The sequence below is a fragment of the Salvelinus alpinus genome, chromosome 33, assembly GCF_045679555.1.
Source record: "Salvelinus alpinus chromosome 33, SLU_Salpinus.1, whole genome shotgun sequence".
NCBI lineage: Eukaryota > Metazoa > Chordata > Actinopteri > Salmoniformes > Salmonidae > Salvelinus > Salvelinus alpinus.
The window spans coordinates 2831021-2843237 of record NC_092118.1 but is presented as its reverse complement, the minus strand read 5'-3'; the positions used below and the strand labels follow the sequence as shown (position 1 = coordinate 2843237).

General features: G+C 45.2%; 1 pseudogene; it reads right to left on the bottom strand.

The window, feature by feature from the left end:
* Positions 1–12217, bottom strand: part of LOC139562842 (protein arginine N-methyltransferase 3-like) — an 89538-nt pseudogene that overhangs the window by 26622 nt on the left and 50699 nt on the right.

The following is a 12217-nucleotide window of genomic DNA, read 5'->3' as shown; positions in this document are numbered from 1 at the left end:
CTTAGGACATTTATTTAAATCATGACATTCATTCCAAGGCAATAACAAACATAGTAAAAAAAATCATTGTTTATACAGTGCATTCGGAAAGTATTTAGACCCCTTGACTTTTTCCACAATTTGTTACGTTACAGCCTTATTCTGCAGGGTAAAATCCTGAAGCATCTGGTGCGGGCTTCCACCCACCACAAAATATGGTGATAAGAGGAAGTCTAGTGGCAGGCAGAGGGAGAAGATAGAGCAAGACGGAACTGGGCCGAAATGATGCAAATGTTGTCATAAATGAAACATCCAACCTCAATACAGTCTGTTCCCAAAACTACAATGTTACAAACAGTTTTATAGACTTGATCCTTTGCTAAAGTTTTTTAAAATGACATTGTTTGAAGAAGTGCAGGAGTGAATTTGAATTATGCACACACACACACACACTTCAGAGAGTAGTCATTCCCCAATGGAAATATGCAAATAGATGCTAAAACATGCCGTCAGAAACAGACTCCATGAGGGTGGTATGAGGGCCCGACGTCCACAGGTGGGGGTTGTGCTTACAGCCCAACACCGTGCAGGACGTTTGGCATTTGCCAGAGAACACCAAGATTGGCAAATTCGCCACTGGCGCCCTGTGCTCTTCACAGATGAAAGCAGGTTCACACTGAGCACATGAGCACGTGACAGACGTGACAGAGTCTGGAGACGCCGTGGAGAACGTTCTGCTGCCTGCAACATCCTCCAGCATGACCGGTTTGGCGGTGGGTCAGTCATGGTGTGGGGTGGCATTTCTTTGTGGGGCCGCACAGCCCTCCATGTGCTCGCCAGAGGTAGCCTGACTGCCATTAGGTACCGAGATGAGATCCTCAGAGCCCTTGTGAGACCATATGCTGACACATGCACATTTGTTGCCTGCTGGAGGTCATTTTGCAGGGCTCTGGCAGTGCTCCTCCTTGCACAAAGGCGGAGGTAGCGGTCCTGCTGCTGGGTTGTTGCCCTCCTACGGCCTCCTCCACGTCTCCTGATGTACTGGCCTGTCTCCTGGTAGCGCCTCCATGCTCTGGACACTACGCTGACAGACACAGCAAACCTTCTTGCCACAGCTCGCATTGATGTGCCATCCTGGATGAGCTACACTACCTGAGCCACTTGTGTGGGTTGTAGACTCCGTCTCATGCCACCACTAGAGTGAGAGCACCGCCAGCATTCAAAAGTGACCAAAACATCAGCCAGGAAGCATAGGAACTGAGAAGTCTGTGGTCACCACCTGCAGAATCACTCCTTTATTGGGGGTGTCTTGCTAATTGCCTATAATTTCCACCTTTTGTCTATTCCATTTGCACAACAGCATGTGAAATTTATTGTCAATCAGTGTTGCTTCCTAAGTGGACAGTTTGATTTCACAGAAGTGTGATTGACTTGGAGTTACATTGTGTTGTTTAAGTGTTCCCTTTATTTTTTGGAGCAGTGTATATACAGTGGGGAGAACAAGTATTTGATACACTGCCGATTTTGCAGGTTTTCCTACTTACAAAGCATGTAGAGGTCTGTAATTATTATCATAGGTACACTTCAACTATGAGAGACGGAATCTAAAACAAAAATCCAGAAAATCACATTGTATGATTTTTAAGTAATTAATTTGCATTTTATTGCATGACATAAGTATTTGATACATCAGAAAAGCAGAACTTAATATTTGGTACAGAAACCTTTGTTTGCAATTACAGAGATCATACGTTTCCTGTAGTTCTTGACTAGGTTTGCACACACTGCAGCAGGGATTTTGGCCCACTCCTCCCTACAGATCTTCTCCAGATCCTTCAGGTTTCGGGGCTGTCGCTGGGCAATACGGACTTTCAGCTCCCTCCAAAGATTTTCTATTGGGTTCAGGTCTGGAGACTGGCTAGGCCACTCCAGGACCTTGAGATGTTTCTTACGGAGCCACTCCTTAGTTGCCATGGCTGTGTGCTTCGTGTCGTTGTCATGCTGGAAGACCCAGCCACGACCCATCTTCAATGCTCTTACTGAGGGAAGGAGGTTGTTGGCCAAGATCTCGCGATACATGGCCCCATCCATCCTCCCCTCAATACGGTGCAGTCGTCCTGTCCCCTTTGCAGAAAAGCATCCCCAAAGAATGATGTTTCCACCTCCATGCTTCACGGTTGGGATGGTGTTCTTGGGGTTGTACTCATACTTCTTCTTCCTCCAAACACGGCGAGTGGAGTTAGACCAAAAAGCTCTATTTTTGTCTCATCAGACCACATGACCTTCTCCCATTCCTCCTCTGGATCATCCAGATGGTCATTGGCAAACTTCAGACAGGCCTGGACATGCACTGGCTTAAGCAGGGGGACCTTGCGTGCGCTGCAGGATTTTAATCCATGACGGCGTAGTGTGTTACTAATGGTTTTCTTTGAGACTGTGGTCCCAGCTCTCTTCAGGTCATTGACCAGGTCCTGCCGTGTAGTTCTGGGCTGATCCCTCACCTTCCTCATGATCATTGATGCCCCACGAGGTGAAATCTTGCATGGAGCCCCAGACCGAGGGTGATTGACCGTCATCTTGAACTTCTTCCATTTTCTAATAATTGCGCCAACAGTTGTTTCCTTCTCACCAAGCTGCTTGCCTATTGTCCTGTAGCCCATCCCAGCCTTGTGCAGGTCTACAATTTTATCCCTGATGTCCTTACACAGCTCTCTGGTCTTGGCCATTGTGGAGAGGTTGGAATCTGTTTGATTGAGTGTGTGGACAGGTGTCTTTTATACAGGTAACGAGTTCAAACAGGTGCAGTTAATACAGGTAATGAGTGGAGAACAGGAGGGCTTCTTAAAGAAAAACTAACAGGTCTGTGAGAGACGGAATTCTTACTGGTTGGTAGGTGATCAAATACTTATGTCATGCAATAAAATGCAAATTAATTATTTAAAAATCATACAATGTGATTTTCTGGATTCCGTCTCTCACAGTTGAAGTGTACCTATGATAAAAATTACAGACCTCTACATGCTTTGTAAGTAGGAAAACCTGCAAAATCGGCAGTGTATCAAATACTTGTTCTCCCCACTGTATATTTCACCTTTATTTAACCAGGTAGGCCAGTTGAGAACAAGTCCTCATTTACAACTGCGACCTGGCTAAGATAAAGAAAAGCAGTGTGACACAAACAACAACACAGAGTTACACATGGAATAAACAAACGTACAGTCAATAACACAATAGAAAAAAAAGTCTATATACAGTGTGTGCAAATGGCATGAGGAGGTAAGGCAATATATTGGCCATAATAGCGAAGCAATTACAATTTAGCAAATTAACACTGGAGTGATAGATGTGCAGATGATGATGTGCAAGTAGAAATACTGGTGTGCAAAAAAGCAAAAAAGTTAATAAAAACAATATGGGGATGTGGTAGGTAGATTGGATTGGCTATTTACAGATGGGCTGTGTACAGCTGCATCGATCGGTTAGCTGCTCAGATAGCTGTTGTTTAAAGTTAGCGAGGTAGATATAAGTCTCCAACTTCAGCGATTTTTGCAATTTGTTCCAGTCATTGGCAGCAGAGAACTGGAAAGGCGGCCAGAGCAGGTGTTGGCTTTGGGGATGACCAGTTAAATATACCTGCTGGAGCGCGTGATACGGGTGGGTGTTGTTATGGTGACCAGTGACCTGAGCTTTACCTAGCAAAGACTTATAGATGACCTGGAGCCAGTGGGTCTGGCGACGAATATGTAGCCGAGGACCAGCCGACGAGAGCATACAGGTAGCAGGGGTTGGGTGGTATATGGGGCTTTGGTGACAAAACGGATGGCACTGTGATAGGCTGCATCCAGTTTGCTGAGTAGAGTGTTGGAGGCTGTTTTGTAAATGACATCGCCGAAGTCGAGGATCGGTAGGATAGTCAGTTTTACGAGGGTATGTTTGGCGGCGTGAGTAAAGGAGGCTTTGTTGCGAAATAGGAAGCCGATTCTAGATTTCATTTTGGATTGGAGATGTTTAATATGAGTCTGGAAGGAGACTTTACAGTCTAGCCAGACACCTAGGTATTTGTAGTTGTCCACATATTCTAAGTCAGAACCGTCCAGAGTAGTGATGCTAGTCGGGCAGGCAGGTGCGGGCAGCGATCGGTTGAAAAGCATGGATTTAGTTTTCATGACCAGTGTTAACATTCCTTCCTCAGTAACGTCACACACACTAGACAAGCATGGGTAGTGAGTTGTAAACACACTGTATATCTACATGTCCTAGCCTACGGACACCAAGGTTAAACCAAAATACATTATTTCTAGAGAGGGTGCTAAAACTTTGGCATCATCCCACTCCTACTGTGTGGGCAGTCGTGGCTCACTGGTGAGGGGCAGTACTCAATAGAACCAGGTGTTCCCTCTCCGCAACCTCCCACCTAAAAACATGGAGCCTTAAATTTGGCTGAGTCAACACACGGTCCCATGTGGTACACCTCACCTCGCCTCACAAAACAAATAAATTACTTTTTGGCCGTCCCTGACAATACTGGGCATATTTTGCTGACCGGCTAAATCCGGTGTGTTACACAAAATAAGCAATGTCGGCTTTTTGATGTGGTGGCTACTAGATCTAATTTCAAACAGAATAGACTAGGACTTAGCCCATGTATTGTAAAGTGAGAGTCATTTCATATATGTGTGTGTGTGTGTGTGTGTGTGTGTGTGTGTGTGTGTGTGTGTGTGTGTGTGTGTGTGTGTGTGTGTGTGTGTGTATAGGTCTTATTGTTTGCATTACTCTTAAAAGGGTAGGCCTGTGTGTGTATTTATACAGTGCATTCGGAAAGTATTTAGACCCCTGGACTTTTTCCACATTTTGTTAGGTTACAGCCTTATTCTAAAATGGATTAAATAAAACAATTTCCTCAATCTACACACAATACCCCATACTGACAGGCAGCAAAAACAGCAAAAACAGGTTATCAATTTTTGCAAATGATAAAAAAAATATAAAACAGAAATACCTTATTTACAAAAGTATTCAGACCCTTTGCTATGAGACTCGAAATTGAGCTCAGGTGCATCCTGTTTCCATTGATCATCCTTGAGATGTTTCGACAACTTCAATGGAGTCCACCTGTTGTAAATTCAATTGATTGGACATGATTTGGAAAAGCACACATCTTCATAAGAAACAAGATTCTCTGGTCTGATGACACCAATATCGAACTCTTTGGCCTGAATGCCAGGCGTCACGTCTGGAGAAAACCTGGCACCATCCCTACAGTGAAGCATGGTGGTGGCAGTATCATGCTGTGGGGGTGTTTTTCAACAGCACGGACTGGGAGACTAGTCAGGATCGAGGGAAAGATGAATGGAGCAAATTACAGAGAGATCCTGAAAAATGAAAACCTGCTCCAGGGCGCTCAGGACCTTAGACTGGGGTGAAGGTTCACCTTCCAACAGGACAACGACCCTAAGCACACAGCCAAGACAATGCAGGAGTGGCTTTGGGACAAGTCTCTGAATGATCTGCAGAGAAGAATGGAAGAAACTCCCCAAATACAGGTGTGCCAAGCTTGTAGCGTCATACCCAAGAAGACTCGAGGCTGCAATCGCTGCCAAAGGTGCTTCAACAAAGTACTAAGTCAAGGGTCTGAATACTTATGTAAATGTGATATTTCATTATGACATTTTTTATACATTAAAATGTCTAAAAACCTGTTTTTGCTTAATCATTATGGGGTATTGTTTGTAGATTGATGAGGAGAAAACGGTGTAATCCTTTTTAGAATAAGGCTATAACGTAACAAAATGTGGAAAAAGTCAAGGGGTTTGAATGCTTCCCGAATGCGCTGTACATGTAATGCCGTGGGTATTCTTAAAAGGGTATGTGTGTACAGTATAGATGCATATTGCACAGCCATTTGTGAATAGATCATTTCGTAATTATACTATTTCTATGAATTCATGGCGGGCGTTAATTTCAGTTCTAAGTAAATACATGACTGAGCCTTTGAGCCTTAAGCTATAAATAAACACTTGAGTGAAAAACAATTCACATAACTAAACAAATTGAAATCTCTCTCACACATACACACACGTCAGCCTGGAGGTGACTGTTTTCTGCAGATGTGTGAGGTAAAAATGACCCCCCCCCCCGGGCCAGTTTTCCTCTTGTTTCTCCCCCAACTGAAGGAAGAGAGTCACTATCAATCTCTGGAGCGCACTTGTAGTGGCAATGATGCAGAACTAATAGCTTTTAATCCTGACGCAGCTGACAACTTGGATGCCAGCTCTCGCAGACAAAGAGGTCCAGAATCAATGCAAGGGGAGAGAAAGAGGGAGAAAGGGGAGGGTGAAATAGACAGGAAAAGAGCACGGCCGAGAAGGAAAGCAGAGAGGGAAATAGAAAGAGTGAGTGTGAAATAGTGTAGGAGTCATGATAGCTTACTTCTGAGAGGGTGGTGGTTGAACTTGGTTGGCCATGAAGCTAAAATATCCCTCAGGTACAGCAATCCTTGAAATGAGCAAGACCTTATCTTTAGTATTTACACCACACATCAGTATTAAAAGGTAGGTTTCAACACTACCCGCTCAGCTATTTCATAGCAAGAGTGAATGTGTGCCCAGAGAAAAGGAGGTTGGACACACACACAAACAAATGGGGTTCCATACTTCATAATCACCGGGCCATCATCGACTCCATGTTCCACACACTCCTCAACACCGCGTTCCACAATCAGCCTTTATCGATTCAGACAGGCGGGGCGGGAACCTAGCACTAGCTCTAGCACTGAGCCAGACTGGGAGAAACGGCCCAAAGTGGGAAAAAGGAGCATGTCAACCCAATGCAATGCAATTATGGCTTTTAATGAACGCCACAGGAACGCTCAGTCGCAAGGTAATTGGGAAATTAGGCCTAATTGCTCGTCAGGCAGAGTGGATTCACCTCTCGCTGGTTTTCGAGGCAGAGATAACCCTCGCCTCTCGTCGCCGATAACAAAGCCTCATAAGCGGGATTGATTGTCACCTCTGCGTTGTTTTCAACTTTTTCGACGTGAGAGAATGTCCATGAAAACAATCCATCCATTAAAACAAACACCTCGGGTTTGGTTCTGTTTGGAAATGTCTGGTGAGTTGAGGGTTCAACGTTATAAAGTGTGAGATCACAGGTTGCGTCGGCAGCACTGCTCTTACGCGTACCCAAAAAGTCTCTAGAAAACTTTAATCATCCTGACAAATACACTCTGCCTGACCAAAACAAATCAGCAACCTCTCAATACAGACAACTCAACCTTAAACCTGGTAAACATACTGTCTAAAACGACTAATGATGAATTGCTCAACGCAAACTACTAAACCTAATTGTGTTAACAAGACTAGTCATATTCCAGACCATCGGTCGCCCTTCATTCAACTGGATAAGAGGACTGTTGCAACTGAGCAGTGATTTAGACTAGGCAGGATAGTTGCAGTGAAGATCTGGAGCTCCATAAGAGAGAAACATTCATCTTGACAACTAAAATAGCCTTTATGATCCATATAAAAAAGAAAATCACCTGATCATTAAAATAAAAAATAAACACTAGAAGGAATCAACTATGTCCACCTCTGAAAGAGACTGAAAAACAATTACTCACTCAGAATACGATTACAAAAAACAAATGGTACAGTTTAAATTCTATTGAAAACACCTACAGATACTGTATTTCTGAATTTTTATAGTATGTCAGTACATACAGTAAAATGGAATGGAAGAATGAAAAAGTGAAAAGGAAACGCTTCCAAACTGGGGAAATAATCAGCTCAAAGCTTCACTACTGTAATGTGAAACACCAAAGACTGAAGCAGAGTACAGGCTTAGTTAACCATGGTGGGCAGCCAAAAATAAGACACCCACAAGGCTGCTACACAACGATACTACAGCCTACCCACCTCTGCATAGGGTTAGGGAGAGAGAGAGGGAGGGAGGGAAATTGGAGAGAAGAGAAGGTGGGAGAGAGGCCAGGAGGGAGTGAGAAAGGGGGACGTTGAATGAGAGAGAGGGAGGACTTACGGGGGGGGAAAAAACACAAACTGCAAAAACGGGACAAATCAAATGAGCGCTTTTATTTTCATCAGCGTTTAGCCTTCGGCCCGGGATCTGTCGGGGATAAGTGATGACAGCAGGCTTTTCGGCGGCCCACTCTGGAATACCGCCGCACTCCGGACCCCGTTCCCAGGGAAGAGAGGGAGAAAATGTATAATTATCATCACGGATAACACCAACAGGGAGTAATTCATCATCACTCCCCTTTCACCCGACTGCGTGTCAGCACGCCACGTGGCTCGACCAGATACTATTATACAGCAGGGGGGAGGGGGGAGTGTGAAAGCAAGGGGGACAGGGGGAGTGGAAGAGGGGGAAGGGAGGGAGAGCTAATATGCTTTTGATGGGGTTTATCCAGGCGTGGAGTCTTCCTCCACAGCTAACTCAAGGGAGGGTTAGTGTTAATGTGCCCCGCCTCCTCCTCTCCTCCCCTCTATCCAGGCCCCAGTCAGTGCACTGCTTGCTGTGTTGTGCAGGCCACAGCGGACCTACCTCCCAACTCTACTCTCAGGCCTGCTCCCTTCTCCCACTGTTCCACCGCAGTGCCTGCCCACACACACACACAGTAGTTTAACCACATAGCGAGCGAGAGGTTGTGAGGCTTAGGGTGTGGGGTCCACAATAGAAATTACATGGGGTAGAGAGCAAGAAATGTGTGATTCCAGTGGCTCTCACACACACACTCACATTCTGAAGTGAGTATCGAGGAGAATGAGCAGTTTCCATGGGTTTGCTCTACTAGATTTATTCTTGGACCAACAATGTCAAAATAAAATAAAATGTGTAGAGAGAAGAGAGGTGTAGACCTTACAGGGGTGGCAGGTAGCCTAGTGGTTAGAGCGTTGGGCCAGTAACCGAAAGGTTGCTAGATCGAATCCCCGAGCTGACAAGGTAAAAATATGTTGTTCTGTCCCTGAAGGTAGTTGACTCACTGTTCCTAGGCTGTCATTGTAAATAAGAATTTGTTCTTAAGACTGGCCTAGTTAAATAAAGGTTAAATAAAAAAGTGAAATGCTTACTTACAAGCCCTTAACCAACAATGCAGTTAAGAAATATAAGGGTTAAGTATTTACTAAAATAAACTTCAGTAAAAAACAATGCTCTAATGACAGGAGTGTATAACGTGAGTGTTCAGGGGGGCCAAACAAATACATTTACATGTTTACATTTGAGTAAATTAGCAGACGGTCTTATCCAGAGCGACTTACAGTAGCAATTAGGGTTAAGTGCCTTGCTCAAGGGCACATCAACATATTTTTCACATAGTCGGGTCATGGATTCAAACCATCAATCTTTCGGTTACTGGCTGAACGCTTTTAACCGCTAACCTACCTGCTGTCCATTAAATTATACAATAATTTAGTGGAAGGTCAAAGGTCATTTTTTTATTTATATTTTAAGGGTTTGCAAATTTTGCATTTATACACGAGACTCAGTTGAGAACAAATTTTTTTTAAAGTCACATGCGCCAAATACAACACCTGAAATGCTTACTTACAAGCAACAATGCAGTTAAGAAAAATACATTGAAAAAAAAGAGAAAAAGTAACAAATAATTAAAGAGCAGCAGTAAAATAACAATAGCGAGGCTATATACAGGGGGTACCGGTACAGGGTCAATGTGCGGGGCACCGGTTAGTCGAGGTAAGTGAGTAAATATGTACATAGTTATTAAAGTGACTATGCATAGGAAATAACAGAGTATCAGCAGAGTAAAAGAGGGGTGGGGGGGATGCAAATAGTCTGGGTAGCCATTTGCTTCCTCTATACCAGGCGGTGTCAGAGGTCCCAGATGGCAGGAAGCTTGGCCCCAGTGATGTACTGGGCCGTTCGCACTACCCTCTGTAGTGGTCGGAGGCCGAGCAGTTGCCACATCAGGCAGTGATGCAACCAGTCAGGAAGCTCTTGATGGTGCAGCTGTAGAACCTTTTGGGGATCTGAGGACCCAAGCCAAATCTTTTCAGTCTCTTGAGGGGGAATATGTTTAGTCGTGCCCTCTTCATGACTGTCTTGATGTGCTTGGACCATGTTAGTTTGTTGGAGATGTGGATGCCAAGGAACTTGAAGCTCTCAACCTGCTCCACTACAGCACAGCCCATGAAAATGGGGGCGTGCTCGGTCCTCATTTTCCTGTAGTCCACAATCAATTCCTTTGTCTTGATCACGTTGAGGGAGAGGTTGTTGTCCTTCCACCACACAGTCAGGTCTCTGACCTCCTCCATATAGGCTGTCTCGTCATAGTCGGTGATCAAACCTACCATTTTTGTGTCATCAGCAAACTTATTGATGGTGCTGGAGTCGTGCCTGGCCGTGCAGTCATGAGTGAACAGGGGGTACAGGAGGGGACTTAGCACGCACCCGAGGGGCCCCCGTGTTGAGGATCACAATGGCGGATGTGTTGTTACCTACCCTTACCACCTCGGGGTGGCTCGTCAGGAAGTCCAGGATCCAGTTGCAGAGGGAGGCGTTTAGTCCTAGGGTCCTTAGCTTAGTGATGATCTTTGAGGGCACTATGGTGTTGAACGCTGAGCTGTAGCATTCTCACATAGGTGTTCCTTTTGTCCAGGTGTGAAAGGGCAGTGTGGAGTGCAATAGAGATTGCATCATCTGTGGATCTGTTGGGGCGGTATGCAAATGAGAGTGGGTCTAGGGTTTCTGGGATAATGGTGTTGATGTGAGCCATGGCCAGCCTTTTAAAGCACCTCAGGGCGACAGATATGAGGGACAGGGACTTTGGTGGTCTGCTTGAAAACATGTTGGTATTACAGACTCAGACAGGGAGAGGTTGAAAATGTCAGTAAAGACACATACCAGTTTGTCAGCGCATGCTCGGAGTACACGTCCTGGTAATCCGTCTGGCTCTGCGGCCTTGTGAATGTTGACCTGTCTAAAGGTCTTACTCACATCGGCTGCGGAGAGCGTGATCACACAGTCGCCCGGAACAGCTGATGCTCTCATGCCTGTTTCAGTGTTACTTGCCACGAAGCGAGCATAGAAGGCATTTAGCTTGTCTGGTAGGCTCGTGTCACTGGGCAGCTCGCGGCTGTGCTTCCCTTTGTAGTCTGTAATTGTTTGCTAGCCCTGCCACATCTGACGAGCGTCGGAGCCGGTGTAGTACGATTCGATCCTAGTCCTTTATTGATGCTTTGCCTGTTTGATGGTTCGTCGGAGGGCAAGCAGGATTTATTAGAAGCCTCCGGGTTAGAGTCCCGCTCCTTGAAAGCGGCATCTCTACCCTTTAGCTCAGTGCGAATGTTGCCTGTAATACATGGCTTCTGGTTGGGGAATGTACGTACAGTCACTGTGGGGACGACGTCATCGATGCACTCATTGATGAAGCAAGTGACTGATGTGGTGTACTCCTCAATGCCATCAGAAGAATCTCAGAACATATTCCAGTCTGTGCTAGCAAAACAGACCTGTAGATTGGCATCTGTTTCATCTGACCACTTTTTTATTGCCGAGTCACTGGTGCTTCCTGCTTTCATTTTTGCTTGTAAGCAGGAATCAGGAGGATAGAAATATGATCAGATTTGCCAAATAGAGGGCGAGGGAGAGCTTTGTACATGTCTCTGTGTGGAGTAAAGGTAGTCTTGAGATTCCCCCCCCCCACTCTGGATGCACATTTAACATGCTGGTAGAAATGAGATGAGGTAAAACGGATTTAAGATTCCCTACATTGATGTCCCCGGCCACTAGGAGCGCCGCCTTACCGCTTCCTGTTTGTTTATGGCCGTATACAGCTCATTGACTGCGGTCTTAGTGCCAGCGTCGGTTTGTGGTGGTAAATAGACAGCTACGAAGAATATAGATGAAAACCTTCTAGGTAGATAGTGTGGTCTACAGCTATCATGAGATACCCTACCTTAGGCGAGTAAAACCTTGAGACTTCCTTAGATATCGTGCACCAGCTGTTGTTCACAAATATACATAGAACATCACTCCTTGTCTTACCTGAGGCTGCTGTTCTATCCTGCTGGTACAGTGTATAACCCGCCAGAGGCATGTTATTCATGTCGCCGTTCAGCCGTGAAACATAAGATTTTACCGTTTTTAACCTCTTTGGGCTGCAGGGGCAGTATTGAGTAGCCTGGATAAAAGGTGCCCATTTCAAACGGCCTCGTACTCAATTCTTGCTCGTACAATATGCATATTATTATTACTATTGGAT